This window comes from Oncorhynchus clarkii, chromosome 17, assembly GCF_045791955.1.
Source record: "Oncorhynchus clarkii lewisi isolate Uvic-CL-2024 chromosome 17, UVic_Ocla_1.0, whole genome shotgun sequence".
Taxonomy (NCBI): Eukaryota; Metazoa; Chordata; class Actinopteri; order Salmoniformes; family Salmonidae; genus Oncorhynchus; species Oncorhynchus clarkii.
In genome coordinates this window covers 55,771,185-55,787,181 of record NC_092163.1, presented here as the reverse complement: position 1 = coordinate 55,787,181, position 15,997 = coordinate 55,771,185, and the positions used below count along the sequence as shown (strand labels likewise).

The window sequence follows — 15,997 nt, the reverse complement described above, 5'->3', positions numbered from 1 at the left end:
ACCTATGTCACTTAAATGTCACCCTATATCACCTAAATGTCACCCTGCCACCTAAATGTCACCCTATATTACCCTATGTCACCTAGTTCGCAGCTAGTTGTAATAAATGCCCCTCCCAGGTCCATGCTGTAGCAACCACCCAAACTGTAACTGGAAGTGCAGTCATCTTCAGTATAATAAGGCCTGTGATGAGAGGAGAGCTCCAGTTTGCAGGCTCCTGAGGGCTCACTAAGAGAGTGAGGGCCTCAGCCGCAGAACAAAAGCATCTTTGTGAGTGATTGGAACCACATTTTCACCCTCTCTCATCTCCTCTCTTTCTCCCACTCTCCTCTCCCCAGTGACGCCAGACTATTCAAACCCATTGAAAACAATCAGCGTCAAAAGTTTAAAATAATACTCCCCAAAATGTCCCTGCAGATATCTGTAGCGGCGGTCAAAGTCTCGCATACACACACAATATTGCCAACTCGTTTAGCTCTACCGAATTCTCACTTTTAACCTGACCTCCTCTTTCTAATTCTTGCACAGTGACTCTCTTTCTTTCTCCCTGTCTTGTCCCTTCCCCTTCCTTCCCTCCCTGTCCTCTCCTTCCATAATACACCCTTCCCTTCCTTCCCTCCCTGTCCTCTCCTTCCATAATACACCCTTCCCTTCCTTCCTTCCCTCCCTGTCCTCTCCTTCCATAATACACCCTTCCCTTCCTTCCCTCCCTGTCCTCTCCTTCCATAATACACCCTTCCCCTTCCTTCCCTCCCTGTCCTCTCTTTCCATAATACACCCTTCCCTTCCTTCCCTCCCTGTCCTCTCCTTCCATAATACACCCTTCCCCTTCCTTCCCTCCCTGTCCTCTCCTTCCATAATACACCCTTCCCCTTCCTTCCCTCCCTGTCCTCTCCTTCCATAATACACCCTTCTCCTTCCTTCCCTCCCTGTCCTCTCCTTCCATAATACACCCTTCCCTTCCTTCCCTCCCTGTCCTCTCCTTCCATAATACACCCTTCCCTTCCTTCCCTCCCTGTCCTCTCCTTCCATAATACACCCTTCCCCTTCCTTCCCTCCCTGTCCTCTCCTTCCATAATACACCCTTCCCCTTCCTTCCCTCCCTGTCCTCTCCTTCCATAATACACCCTTCCCCTTCCTTCCCTCCCTGTCCTCTCCTTCCATAATACACCCTTCCCCTTCCTTCCCTCCCTGTCCTCTCCTTCCATAATACACCCTTCCCCTTCCTTCCCTCCCTGTCCTCTCCTTCCATAATACACCCTTCCCTTCCTTCCCTCCCTGTCCTCTCCTTCCATAATACACCCTTCCCTTCCTTCCCTCCCTGTCCTCTCCTTCCATAATACACCCTTCCCCTTCCTTCCCTCCCTGTCCTCTCCTTCCATAATACACCCTTCCCCTTCCTTCCCTCCCTGTCCTCTCCTTCCATAATACACCCTTCCCCTTCCTTCCCTCCCTGTCCTCTCCTTCCATAATACACCCTTCCCCTTCCTTCCCTCCCTGTCCTCTCCTTCCATAATACACCCTTCCCCTTCCTTCCCTCCCTGTCCTCTCCTTCCATAATACACCCTTCCCTTCCTTCCCCCCCTGTCCTCTCCTTCCATAATAAACCCTTCCCCTTCCTTCCCTCCCTGTCCTCTCCTTCCATAATACACCCTTCCCTTCCTTCCCTCCCTGTCCTCTCCTTCCATAATACGCCCTTCCCTTCCTTCCCTCCCTGTCCTCTCCTTCCATAATACACCCTTCCCTTCCTTCCCTCCCTGTCCTCTCCTTCCATAATACACCCTTCCCTTCCTTCCCTCCCTGTCCTCTCCTTCCATAATACACCCTTCCCTTCCTTCCCTCCCTGTCCTCTCCTTCCATAATACACCCTTCCCTTCCTTCCCTCCCTGTCCTCTCCTTCCATAATACACCCTTCCCTTCCTTCCTTCCCTCCCTGTCCTCTCCTTCCATAATACACCCTTCCCCTTCCTTCCCTCCCTGTCCTCTCCTTCCATAATACACCCTTCTCCTGACTCCCTCCCTGTCCTCTCCTTCCATAATACACCCTTCCCCTTCCTTCCCTCCCTGTCCTCTCCTTCCATAATAAACCCTTCCCCTTCCTTCCCTCCCTGTCCTCTCCTTCCATAATACACCCTTCCCCCTTCCTTCCCTCCCTGTCCTCTCCTTCCATAATACACCCTTCCCCTTCCTTCCCTCCCTGTCCTCTCCTTCCATAATACACCCTTCCCCTTCCTTCCCTCCCTGTCCTCTCCTTCCATAATACACCCTTCCCCTTCCTTCCCTCCCTGTCCTCTCCTTCCATAATACACCCTTCCCCCTTCCTTCCCTCCCTGTCCTCTCCTTCCATAATACACCCTTCCCCCTTCCTTCCCTCCCTGTCCTCTCCTTCCATAATACACCCTTCCCCTTCCTTCCCTCCCTTCCTCTCCTTCCATGTCCTCTCCTTCCATAATACACCCTTCCCCTTCCTTCCCTCCCTGTCCTCTCCTTCCATAATACACCCTTCCCCTTCCTTCCCTCCCTGTCCTCTCCTTCCATAATACACCCTTCCCCTTCCTTCCCTCCCTGTCCTCTCTTTCCATAATACACCCTTCCCTTTCTTCCCTCCCTGTCCTCTCCTTCCATAATACACCCTTCCCCTTCCTTCCCTCCCTGTCCTCTCCTTCCATAATACACCCTTCCCTTCCTTCCCTCCCTGTCCTCTCCTTCCATAATACACCCTTCCCCTTCCTTCCCTCCCTGTCCTCTCCTTCCATAATACACCCTTCCCCTTCCTTCCCTCCCTGTTCTCTCCTTCCATAATACACCCTTCCCCTTCCTTCCCTCCCTGTCCTCTCCTTCCATAATACACCCTTCCCCTTCCTTCCCTCCCTGTCCTCTCCTTCCATAATACACCCTTCCCCTTCCTTCCCTCCCTGTCCTCTCCTTCCATAATACACCCTTCCCTTCCTTCCCTCCCTGTCCTCTCCTTCCATAATACACCCTTCCCCTTCCTTCCCTCCCTGTCCTCTCCTTCCATAATACACCCTTCCCTTCCTTCCCTCCCTGTCCTCTCCTTCCATAATACACCCTTCCCCTTCCTTCCCTCCCTGTCCTCTCCTTCCATAATACACCCTTCCCCTTCCTTCCCTCCCTGTCCTCTCCTTCCATAATACACCCTTCCCCTTCCTTCCCTCCCTGTCCTCTCCTTCCATAATACACCCTTCCCCTTCCTTCCCTCCCTGTCCTCTCCTTCCATAATACACCCTTCCCTTCCTTCCCTCCCTGTCCTCTCCTTCCATAATACACCCTTCCCTTCCTTCCCTCCCTGTCCTCTCCTTCCATAATACACCCTTCCCCTTCCTTCCCTCCCTGTCCTCTCCTTCCATAATACACCCTTCTCCTGACTCCCTCCCTGTCCTCTCCTTCCATAATACACCCTTCCCCTTCCTTCCCTCCCTGTCCTCTCCTTCCATAATACACCCTTCCCTTCCTTCCCTCCCTGTCCTCTCCTTCCATAATACACCCTTCCCCTTCCTTCCCTCCCTGTCCTCTCCTTCCATAATACACCCTTCCCCTCTCCTTCCATTCCTTCCCTCCCCTGTCCTCTCCTTCCATAATACACCCTTCCCCTTCCTTCCTCCTTCCATAATACACCCTCCCTGTCCTCTCCTTCCATAATACACCCTTCCCCTTCCTTCCCTCCCTGTCCTCTCCTTCCATAATACACCCTTCCCTTCCTTCCCTCCCTGTCCTCTCCTTCCATAATACACCCTTCCCTTCCTTCCCTCCCTGTCCTCTCCTTCCATAATACACCCTTCCCCTTCCTTCCCTCCCTGTCCTCTCCTTCCATAATACACCCTTCCCTTCCTTCCCTCCCTGTCCTCTCCTTCCATAATACACCCTTCCCTTCCTTCCCTCCCTGTCCTCTCCTTCCATAATACACCCTTCCCCTTCCTTCCCTCCCTGTCCTCTCCTTCCATAATACACCCTTCCCTTCCTTCCCTCCCTGTCCTCTCCTTCCATAATACGCCCTTCCCCTTCCTTCCCTCCCTGTCCTCTCCTTCCATAATACACCCTTCCCCTTCCTTCCCTCCCTGTCCTCTCCTTCCATAATACACCCTTCCCTTCCTTCCCTCCCTGCCCTCTCCTTCCATAATACACCCTTCCCTTCCTTCCCTCCCTGTCCTCTCCTTCCATAATACACCCTTCCCTTCCTTCCCTCCCTGTCCTCTCCTTCCATAATACACCCTTCCCTTCCTTCCCTCCCTGTCCTCTCCTTCCATAATACACCCTTCCCTTCCTTCCCTCCCTGTCCTCTCCTTCCATAATACACCCTTCCCTTCCTTCCCTCCCTGTCCTCTCCTTCCATAATACACCCTTCCCCTTCCTTCCCTCCCTGTCCTCTCCTTCCATAATACACCCTTCCCTTCCTTCCCTCCCTGTCCTCTCCTTCCATAATACACCCTTCCCCTTCCTTCCCTCCCTGTCCTCTCCTTCCATAATACACCCTTCTCCTGACTCCCTCCCTGTCCTCTCCTTCCATAATACACCCTTCCCCTTCCTTCCCTCCCTGTCCTCTCCTTCCATAATACACCCTTCCCCTTCCTTCCCTCCCTGTCCTCTCCTTCCATAATACACCCTTCTCCTGACTCCCTCCCTGTCCTCTCCTTCCATAATACACCCTTCCCTTCCTTCCCTCCCTGTCCTCTCCTTCCATAATACACCCTTCCCCTTCCTTCCTTCCCTCCCTGTCCTCTCCTTCCATAATACACCCTTCCCTTCCTTCCCTCCCTGTCCTCTCCTTCCATAATACACCCTTCCCCTTCCTTCCCTCCCTGTCCTCTCCTTCCATAATACACCCTTCCCCTGACTCCCTCTTTATATTGCCCTCTCCCTGCCTGCTGGAGGTCAGTGTGTTGTATTGTGTATGTTGTGTTGCATCTTCCTGTGTTATCTGTAGTGCTGAAAAAGAAGACCACCTCCAGGCGTTAGCCACCAGATGAGAACAACTGGCTTTCATGGTGTAAATCCTTCATCTTTAGAGCAATACTGTACCCCAAAACCTGTTTGCCAGACCTTTCCATACCTCATGTTGTTTAAAGTAGAGCTGAGTCCATGGACCACTGTTGTGTAGACCCAGTTATATGCATTAGGAGAAATATGCAGGCTTCCATCCCAAATATATGGGAAAGTGTTCCACAGGGTAGTACAGTACAGTATATAAGCTGCATGGACATGCGGCTAGTCCAACATTTGAGCATACTGCCAAGAGTCCAGACCCTATCTAGGCTAACCTGGTGTAATATATTAACAAGTAGTCTGATGCTATATCTGTTTAGCTGCACGCCCAGTAGCAGATCCCTGTGCAGTGTTTTATGTTTCATCCACTGGAAAGTGATTTGATCAGAGAAGGCAGAGGTGTGGAATTTTTCGGGCCAGTGACATCTTTCGCTGGATGCCAGATGATGAGCTGGCGTATTGAGCTGCAAATGGCAACACATCATGTCTCAGGAGTAAGGCAGGAAAATGTCCCATGCGACCTGACCAGGAAAAGGTCTGGGACCAGGAGTTTTACCTGGTCAGAGTCATGGTGTCAGGAAAAACTCCTGGCCCCAATCATGTGGTGCAGACCAGAGAGGAGTGTGATAATAGAGTTCAACACACCCTATTGTGGGCCAGTAACCAGACAGTGTGGACCCAACTGATGTTTGGCAGCTCTCAAACATTGTCTTGTTACTATAGTAAAGGCTTGTGTTGGAACAGTTGAGTATGTACTGAGTATCTCTCTTGTTACTATAGTAAAGGCTTGTGTTGGAACAGTTGAGTAGGCACTGAGTATCTCTCTTGTTACTATAGTAAAGGCTTGTGTTGGAACAGTTGAGTATGTACTGAGTATCTCTCTTGTTACTATAGTAAAGGCTTGTGTTGGAACAGTTGAGTATGTACTGAGTATCTCTCTTGTTACTATAGTAAAGGCTTGTGTTGGAACAGTTGAGTATGTACTGTGTATCTCTCTTGTTACTATAGTAAAGGCTTGTGTTGGAACAGTTGAGTATGTACTGAGTATCTCTCTTGTTACTATAGTAAAGGCTTGTGTTGGAACAGTTGAGTATGTACTGAGTATCTCTCTTGTTACTATAGTAAAGGCTTGTGTTGGAACAGTTGAGTATGCACTGAGTATCTCTCTTGTTACTATAGTAAAGGCTTGTGTTGGAACAGTTGAGTATGCACTGAGTATCTCTCTTGTTACTATAGTAAAGGCTTGTGTTGGAACAGTTGAGTATGCACTGAGTATCTCTCTTGTTACTATAGTAAAGGCTTGTGTTGGAACAGTTGAGTATGCACTGAGTATCTCTCTTGTTACTATAGTAAAGGCTTGTGTTGGAACAGTTGAGTATGTACTGTGTATCTCTCTTGTTACTATAGTAAAGGCTTGTGTTGGAACAGTTGAGTATGTACTGTGTATCTGTTACTATAGTAAAGGCTTGTGTTGGAACAGTTGAGTATGTACTGAGTATCTTGTTACTATAGTAAAGGCTTGTGTTGGAACAGTTGAGTATGTACTGAGTATCTCTCTTGTTACTATAGTAAAGGCTTGTGTTGGAACAGTTGAGTATGCACTGTGTATCTCTCTTGTTACTATAGTAAAGGCTTGTGTTGGAACAGTTGAGTATGCACTGTGTATCTCTCGTGGACATAATACATAAACATAATTGAGCAGCTGACCAATTACGCAATACTTTAGTTTTGGGTTGAAGAACTACATTAGCACTGTGCAGACCCTATCATTCCATTAGTCGTGGTCTTTCAGAGGAGCCTCTGGCCTAAAAACATCAGTAGGACCAAACAGGGACATTGAATATGTTATTTGCATGCACACAATAATAGGACTATTATGAATAGTCAGATGAATGTAATAGTTCATTTTAAAAATGTACATGCTTTGCAAGAAGACCGACTTTCCTAATAATCCTGTTTACATGGACACTTCTGAAATCAGGCTACCTGATGGGACTTAAATACAGACAATTGCCAATCAGCAACCATGTTATTTTTGTGAAGCATATTTGATTCTTCACACAAGTATATGAGGGAGGCTCGCACTACCAAACGTGCACTACCAGACGTGCACTACCAGGCGTGCACTACCAGGCATGCACTACCAAACGTGCACTACCAGACGTGCACTACCAGGCGTGCACTACCAGACGTGCACTACCAGGCGTGCACTACCAGACGTGCACTACCAGACGTGCACTACCAGACGTGCACTTCCAGGCGTGCACTACCAGACGTGCACTTCCAGGCGTGCACTACCAGGCGTGCACTTCCAGACGTGCACTTCCAGACGTGCACTTCCAGGCGTGCACTACCAGGCATACACTACTGGTGCTGGCACATGTGTAGATCAAATACACCGCTGGAACGCTGATTATGCTGTTTACACGTCCTAATAGTTCAAAACACTGCTCAGAAAAACAGCTTTTAATTGGTGTATGCTTACTTTGATTACACCAATTAAGATAAGCAGAGTAACGTGTTAACATTACTAATGACATACCATAATCAGTTTAATATCCAATTATTAGTATGCATGTAAACATACTCACTTTGGAAAAGCAGGGCCAGGATAAGGCAAGAGTTTACAGGGCTGAAGCCTAGAAGGATCCGAGAGGCAAAATATACATCAAATAAATACATATATACCGTATACACTGAGTGTACACTACATTAGGAACATCTGCTCTTTCCATGACATAGACTGACCAGGTGAATCCAGGTGAAGCTATGATCCCTTATTGTTGTCATTTGTTAAATCCACTTCCATCAGTGTAGACAAAGGGAAAAAGACAGTTTCAAGAAGGATTTGTAATCCCTGAGACCATTGAGACATACTGTAGATTGTGTACGTGTGCCTTCAACTCCATTGCTTCCCACAGTTGTGTCAAGTATGGCTGGATGTCCTTTGAGTGGTGGACCATTCTAGATACACACGGGAAACTGTTGATCGTGAAAAACACAGCAGCGTTGCAGTTCTTGACACACTCAAACTGGTGCACCTGGCACCTACCATACCCGGTTCAAATTGGAGAGGGTGAATAGGAGAGGGTGAATATTGGAGAGGGTGAATAGGAGAGGGTGAATAGGAGAGGGTGAATAGGAGAGGGTGAATATTGGAGAGGGTGAATAGGAGAGGGTGAATAGGAGAGGGTGAATATTGGAGAGGGTGAATAGGATAGGGTGAATAGGAGACAGTGAATATTGGAGAGGGCGAGTAGGAGACGGTAAATATTGGAGAGGGTGAATAGGAGAGGGTGAATATTGGAGAGGGTGAATAGGAGATGGTGAATATTGGAGAGGGTGAATAGGAGAGGGTGAATATTGGAGAGGGTGAATAGGAGAGGGTGAATATTGGAGAGGGTGAATAGGACAGGGTGAATAGGAGACGGTGAATATTGGAGAGGGTGAGTAGGAGACGGTGAATATTGGAGAGGGTGAATAAGAGAGGGTGAATATTGGAGAGGGTGAATAGGAGACAGTGAATATTGGAGAGGGTGAATAGGAGAGGGTGAATAGGAGACTGTGAATATTGGAGAGGGTGAATATTGGAGAGGGTGAATATTGGAGAGGGTGAATAGGAGACGGTGAATATTGGAGAGGGTGAATAGGAGACGGTGAATGTTGGAGAGGGTGAATAGGAGACGGTGAATGTTGGAGAGGGTGAATAGGAGAGGGTGAATAGGAGACTGCAAATATTGGAGAAGGTGAATAGGAGACTGTGAATATTGGAGAGGGTGAATAGGAGACGGTGAATATTGGAGAGGGTGAATAGGAGAGGGTGAATATTGGAGAGGGTGAATAGGAGACAGTGAATATTGGAGAGGGTGAATAGGAGAGGGTGAATATTGGAGAGGGTGAATAGGAGACGGTGAATATTGGAGAGGGTGAATAGGAAACGGTGAATATTGGAGAGGGTGAATAGGCGAGGGTGAATAGGAGAGGGTGAATATTGGAGAGGGTGAATAGGAGACGGTTAATATTGGAGAGGGTGAATATTGGAGAGGGTGAATATTGGAGAGGGTGAATAGGAGAGGGTGAATATTGGAGAGGGTGAATTGGAGAGGGTGAATAGGAGAGGGTGAATATTGGAGAGGGATGAATATTGGAGAGGGTGAATAGGAGAGGGTGAATAGGAGAGGGTGAATAGGAGAGGGTGAATATTGGAGAGGGTGAATATAATAGGGTGTATATTGGAGAGGGTGAATAGGAGAGGGTGAATATTGGAGAGGGTGAATTGGAGAGGGTGAATAGGAGAGGGTGATTAGAAGAGGGTGAATATTGGAGAGGGTGAATAGGAGACAGTGAATATTGGAGAGGGTGAATAGGAGAGGGTGAATATTGGAGAGGGTGAATAGGAGACGGTGAATGTTGGAGAGGGTGAATAGGAGAGGGTGAATATTGGAGAGTACACTCAGTGTATATTGATCTGTAGTATAGTAATATTTTGTGCATGGAAAAGCACAGTGCATAAGGGAATTACCAAACACCTAAATATAGGGGAGGCACATGCAAGCAGATGAGGAAATGTAGCTAGGATGGAGAAAATACAGAGTAAAAGCTGCAAAAGGACAAATGTAGTCCAGGGGAAACTGCCCTGTGCCCCCACAAAACCCATGCTACACCCCCCCCCCACAATCATTTCGAACTGTCCCTTATCAAAAGTCCCATCAGGTAGCGTTATTTCAGATGTTTCTATGTAAACAGGATTATTAGGGAAATCGTTCCTCTTGCAAAGCATGTAAATGTCTTAAACAAATTGAGTGTATGTAATCAGCCCTCAATATGCACATTCAGGGATCTCTCTGTTTTCTTCCTGCTAAGGCTGATTTGTATTCAGCTGCTTTAAATGGGTGAATTGTGTCAACGAATATAATTTGACTGCTTTACTGATGAAATTACAATTGTTCATAACAGCTGTGCGGTAGCCACAACCTCTTCATAAGAGATATGATAGGCTACAGTTGGCCCAGGCCTAGTGTCTGGATTCAGTGTCAGGAGTGATTTATTTGTGAGACAAATTGAATATGATTGGGCATGTGTGTGTTGTTGAACCTCAGGCACCTCTCTCTGAAAAATGCAGTCTGTTTTGTTTGAATGCATCATTTGATTAACCGCACCGATTTACCTGGTGGCCTCGCCAGTCCTCCACACGTCAATCACACCAAACTCTCATCAGTCTCGCTACCAGCCCAGGTGCCTCATTTATCAAAGGTGCATGAGCACAAAAAATACTCTAAACCTTGCATGGGGCAGTTTTCCCACAAAAGTTGGTATCTATCCATTTTGAACTTGACGGAAAAGTGAGCGTATCTTCATGCAAATGTCAAACTATGCTTGTAAACAACTTTTAGATGGTTGATCAACTGTTTGTTTGGGATAAATGGGAGATGCACGGTTATTAGCCTATAATAATGGTAGGCTAATAAAAACATTCAAACATAGGCCTAATAATAAAACAGACGCATTTGCCGTTGGTAAGGAGATAGAAGCATGTCACCTGATATGCTTATTTGACTTTGATTAATCAGAATCATATTGCAGGACATGTCTCTCCTTTTCTGACATAACAGGTTTAAGTTATTACCACTACACAACAAATGGCAGAAATAGTAGGAAATCTCCCTCTATTCAATTTTATGGTAACAAAAACGAATTTGCTGTATGGAAAATTTGTTCACATTTCTGAAGAGGTGTGGGCAGAATGTGTTCATCCTTTGCAGTGACTTTCAAACAAAAAAATGCATGATGCCTATAGCGAGAGTCAAACACTGGCCTTGCATTCTGCTAGACTAATAATCTATTCGAACAAATTAAAAGTATAAATGCATCAGCCCACACTTCTTTGCAAAATACGAATTGTTGTTCAATATTTAGTTTATTAGTACATGGCTGTGTTTATTTCTCCTGCTTCGGTATAGGCTCTAAGATGAAATATTTCCTGCTCCCGCTGCAACCTGGTCTCAGAGCATTTTGTATTATTCTGTAAGTAAATCTGCATACCACATTGAGTATGATATGTTACATTTCGTATTGTATGTATTAATGAGTGGATGTCAATCATTCATTTCGTATGATATGTTTACAGTTTGTATAGTATCTTACAAATGGCAATTTGTGCAATGTGCTAAAAATGACAATTTGTGCAATAGCCTATGTTACACATTTGTAAAATGTACAATAGGCTGTTTTATGCATTTGCTAAATGTATGTTATGATACGAATTCGTGACTAACACTATCATTAGCTAGCTGCTTAACGCTAGCAAGGCTAGAGGTTAGGGTAGAGTTACACTGGGCAGAAAGGGGATATATTAGGGGATATCTTTACATTACACTTTTTTTATATTCTAGAGAATACAGACCATTTCCAATGCATATTTTGAGTCTTGTGGATCTGCACCATATCCTGACAAATTCTGATCCCAGATCCAGTGTGTTCCAGACATTGTATTATACTGGGATTAGACTACTCCGAATATCACACATTGTCACGCCTTGACCATATCTTTGTTTTCTTTATTATTTTGGTTAGGTCAGGGTGGGACAAGGGTGGTTGGTGTAGTTTTTCTATTGTCTAGGTGTTTTTGTCCTGTCTAGGGTTTTTTGTATATCTATGGGGATTTTAGTATGTCTAGGTATATGTAGGTCTATGGTGGCCTGAATTGGTTCCCAATCAGAGACAGCAGTTTATCGTTGTCTCTGATTGGGGATCCTATTTAGGTTGCCATTTGCCATTTTGGTTTTGTGGGTTATTGTCTATGTGTAGTTGCATGTCAGCACTTGTGTTACAGCTTCACGGTCGTGTTGTTATGTTGTTAGTTTGTTTAGTGTTCTTCGTTTAAATAAAGAAGAATGTATTCATATCACGCTGCGCCTTGGTCTCCTCGTTATGACGAACGTGACACACATGGACATTTCCTATGGCCAGACATGGACTCATTCAATATAATGAGATATGTGACATCCTATTCTGTCTCTTCATATTGACAAATATCAGTGCATTCAACATGTGAAATGTCAAATACATTTTTATTTGTCACATGCGCCGAATACAACAGGGGTAGTCCTTACAGTGAAATGCTTACTTACAAGCCCTTAACCAACAATGCAGTTAAATAAATAAAAGGAACAAATAGTTAAAGAGCAGCAGTAAAATAACAGTAGCGAGGCTATATACAGGGGGTACCGGTACAATGTGCGGGGGAAGCGGTTAGTCGAGGTAATTGAGGTAATGTGTACATGTAGGTAAAATTATTAAAGTGACTATGCATAGATAATAACAGAGAGTAGCAGCAGCGTAAAAGAGGGAGGGCAACGAAAATATTATGAGTAGCCATTTGATTAGATGTTCAGGAGTCTTATGGCTTGGGGGTAGAAGCTGTTTAAAAGCCTCTTGGACCTAGACTTGGCGATCCGGTACCACTTGATCAATTACCGCTTGACAATTTTTGGGCCTTCCTCTGACACTGCCTGTTATAGAGGTCCTGAATGTCAGGAAGCTTGGCCCCAGTGATGTACTGGGCCGTACGTACTACCCTCTGTAGTGCCTTGCGGTCAGAGGCCGAGCAGTAGCCCTACCAGGCAATGATGCAACCAGTCAGGTGCTCTCGATGGTGCAGCTGTAGAACCTTTAGGGGATCTGAGGACCCATGCCAAATGTCTCCTGAGGGGGAATAGGTTTTGTCGTGCCCTCTTCATGACTGTCTTAGTATACTTGAACCGTGATAGTTTGTTGGTGATGTGGACACCAAGGAACTTGAAACTCTCAACCTGCTCCACTACAGCCCAGTCGATGAGAATGGGGGAGTGCTTGGTCCTCATTTTACTGTAGTCCACAATAATCTCCTTTGTCTTGATCACGTTGAGGGAGAGGTTGTTTTCCTGGCACCACACAGCCAGGTCTCTGACCTCCTCCCTGTAGGCTGTCTCGTCCTTACCACCTGGGGGTGGCCCATTAGGAAGTCCAGGATCCAGTTGCAGAGGGAGGTGTTTATTAGTCCCAACTATAATATATAATACTGTTTTATATAACCATACCAACTATAATATATAATACTACTTTGAGTGTCCTGGATTTACATTTACTATGTTACACCTAGTCTATGAGACCATGCTCATACCACACAGCAATAAGTATAGCTTATCCATACTGTCAAACATGTTAAGTAAACTACTGGTCTATTTACTTTCGAGCATGCTTGGCTATTGAATGAGCGATGGATAAATGGTTTGCTAATATTTGCTGTACAGCGGAAATAAACAAGTCATGTCAGAAAAGGAGACATCCTGCAATATATGATTATGATTTAGGCCTATATAATAAAAGTACAAATAAAACATGTCCTTACCAATGGCAAATGCATCTGTTTTATTATTAGTGTTAATGTTCTAATGTTTGTATTAGGCACTATAATAATCCCCCTGCACCAAACGCCTCCATTTCCCCATAAGAGCAATATCTGCTTGCAATACAATTGATCAACCGATAGAAGCTGTGCTAAGGCATGGTCTGTGCTGTGCTTGGAGATGCATACACTTTCCTGAGAGTTCAAAACTAATAAATAACCACATTTGCGGGGAAATGGCGCACGCAAGGTTAGAGTATGTTTGGTGCGCACGCACATTTAATAAACGTGACCCCTGCGCGGGCGCGAGGATGGCGGGAATGAATGAGGATGGCCTTTTCATCTGAACGAGGCTGGCCTTTTCAACTGAATGAGGCTGGCTTTTTCAACTGTTGATGCGTGGCAATCACATTTGTGGTTAGCCTAGGCTATGCACAATTAATTGTTTGTGTAGCCTACCTAAACGCACTTTGAACATGAACCATTTGTTAACATGAGAGGATCTGACACAAATACTATTCCTATAAAAATGATTTTAAAAAATAATGATTTATGATTATTATTAGACCTATTATTAGGCTTGTTTTATACATCATAATATAGGCTACTGTTTTATGCATAGGCTAGTCCAACAATTTCAACATTTGATCATTTATAATTATTGCTTAATACTAGGCCTAGCTATATTATCCTACTATGGTGATAATAAACCTTGGTATCATAATCCTAATTATCACTTCGAGGTATGCGTCGATATAATAATATAACTCATCTGAGATCCCATGTTAGTCAATCCGCGGCTCTAGTTTAGGGGTAATTCTAAATTCGTGCCTGGAGGAAGCACGGTAATCAGTGTTGACTGTAGTTTATTTTCTAACAGACTGGAGCTTTCCCCAGACAAGCGTTTGAGGGGAGAGAGAGGAGGGACAGGCAGGAGGAGTGCGTGAAGTACGGGCAAGTCTGATGACATCCAAAGTTTCAACGCTGAATCATCTACAGCAGCAGACAACTCGTGAGTTTGGAAAGTTATAAAATCATTTTTTTTTTACTTTGTAAAGAGAGCATTGTAGCCTATGTCAAACCTCTGTAAGGGCTGGGAAAGTTGAACCCGAGACAAAGACTGTTCTGGAGACTGCCCGTAGAGCTCGAACCCACATTCACACTGACAGGCGGAGGAACGGGACAGACGGAGATAGAGTCCCCGAGGGGGGTTGGAAAGAGAGGAAAAACGTTTCGAAAAAATCCTAACAGTCCACTTCTGCATCAAGACATGTCCTAAAATTACGCATGAAGGAGTTTATGGAGACGAGAAGAAGAGTTGTGCTGACAACGAGAGGGGAAAGTTAGAGGAGAGTAGAGCAGAGAGCACGGGAAAGTCAGAGAGGAGAATCTAGTCTACCTGGGAAAGGGGTCAGAGAATGAATTAGCGAACAACGAGTGCCCTGTGTCGCGGCCAACAGTAAGGTAAGTGGTTTTGAGGAGTTCTACCTATGTTGTTGTCTAACTTGTCGCCTTTTGCTTCAATATAAATCGAGTTTGAACAGGACCACAGGGTTGAGTCGGCTGGCTCAGGGTGAGCGTGCATGGACTCGTCAGGAGAAATAAATCCGTCAGGCATGTAATGCAATGTAAATATAATGAGAACTATATGGACACTTCTGACCTGCAACCGATTTTTAATTTCAGAATTGGTTAACATTAGGTTAAGGTTAGGTTCAGGGTTGAACCAGTACCTCTTCTCCTCAAGCCCAGGTCAGGGTTAAGGTAAGGATCAGATGCCTTTAATTGTGATCAAGGATCAACACAGCAGTTTAGTTGAGGACTTTGCCAACTTCATAAAGTTTTCTAACATCCTTAAATGTAAAATAAAAGTAATTCAAAGTTTGATACCATTTTCATTTTATTAGCAGATCATCTTTGTATAGAGATGGCACATATTTCAGACACAATATTTTGACACATATTTTGACATACTATGCTACTGTAAGTGTTTAGTGTAGGCTACAGCCCGTTTAGATGACTAAAAGTGCCAAAAGTGTAGAAGCCCATTGAATTAAAGGTTAGTCAGTTATCTCGACCAGGGCAAAATAAATTCTAGCCCAGAAGGTTCTAGAATGCGTCCAGACAGTCATGAGAAGGAAGAAGTGGAGATGGGTTTTCTGAAATAAAATGAATCTCCCATGTGAGTGCAATACATGCAATATGAACATGTCAATGGCTGGCTGGTTGTGCTCCATACTGAGCTGTGACAGAGGCCTTGCAGTCTGTGTTGCTTGAGGAGCATAAGCACGCCAGAGCACAGCTGTCCCACAGAGATGGTCACGCACATGCAGCTGAGCTGGTGCTCTCTAATCCCCCGATGTTGGCCAACTTCTGCATACTCTGTTAGGATTCTGGAACTTTCCTGAAACATTCGGAGGAAAGGGTCAAGATACACACAGTGTATGGTAGTTTGATTTTATGATCCTTTTTCTGTCTCCATGCTGGAGTGCTCTGCTGATTGGGGTTCTAAGCATGGTCAATTCTCTCTCTCTCTCTCTCTCTCTCTCTCTCTCTCTCTCTCTCTCTCTCTCTCTCTCTCTCTCTCTCTCTCTCTCTCTCTCTCTCTCT

General features: G+C 45.4%; 1 protein-coding gene across 2 annotated transcripts in view; it reads left to right on the top strand.

Annotated features, from left to right (window-relative positions):
• The first annotated feature begins 14,282 nt into the window (after window positions 1–14,282).
• Window positions 14,283–15,997, top strand: part of LOC139371144 (myoD family inhibitor-like) — a 46,244-nt gene continuing 44,529 nt past the window's right edge. Inside the window, exon 1 of one of the 2 annotated variants that reach the window (XM_071111240.1) lies at window positions 14,283–14,399. The gene's annotated coding sequence lies outside the window, so the exon portion shown is untranslated. Of the gene's footprint in view, window positions 14,400–14,775; window positions 14,852–15,997 lie in introns of those variants that run through there. The other variant, XM_071111241.1, reaches the window with a different exon arrangement.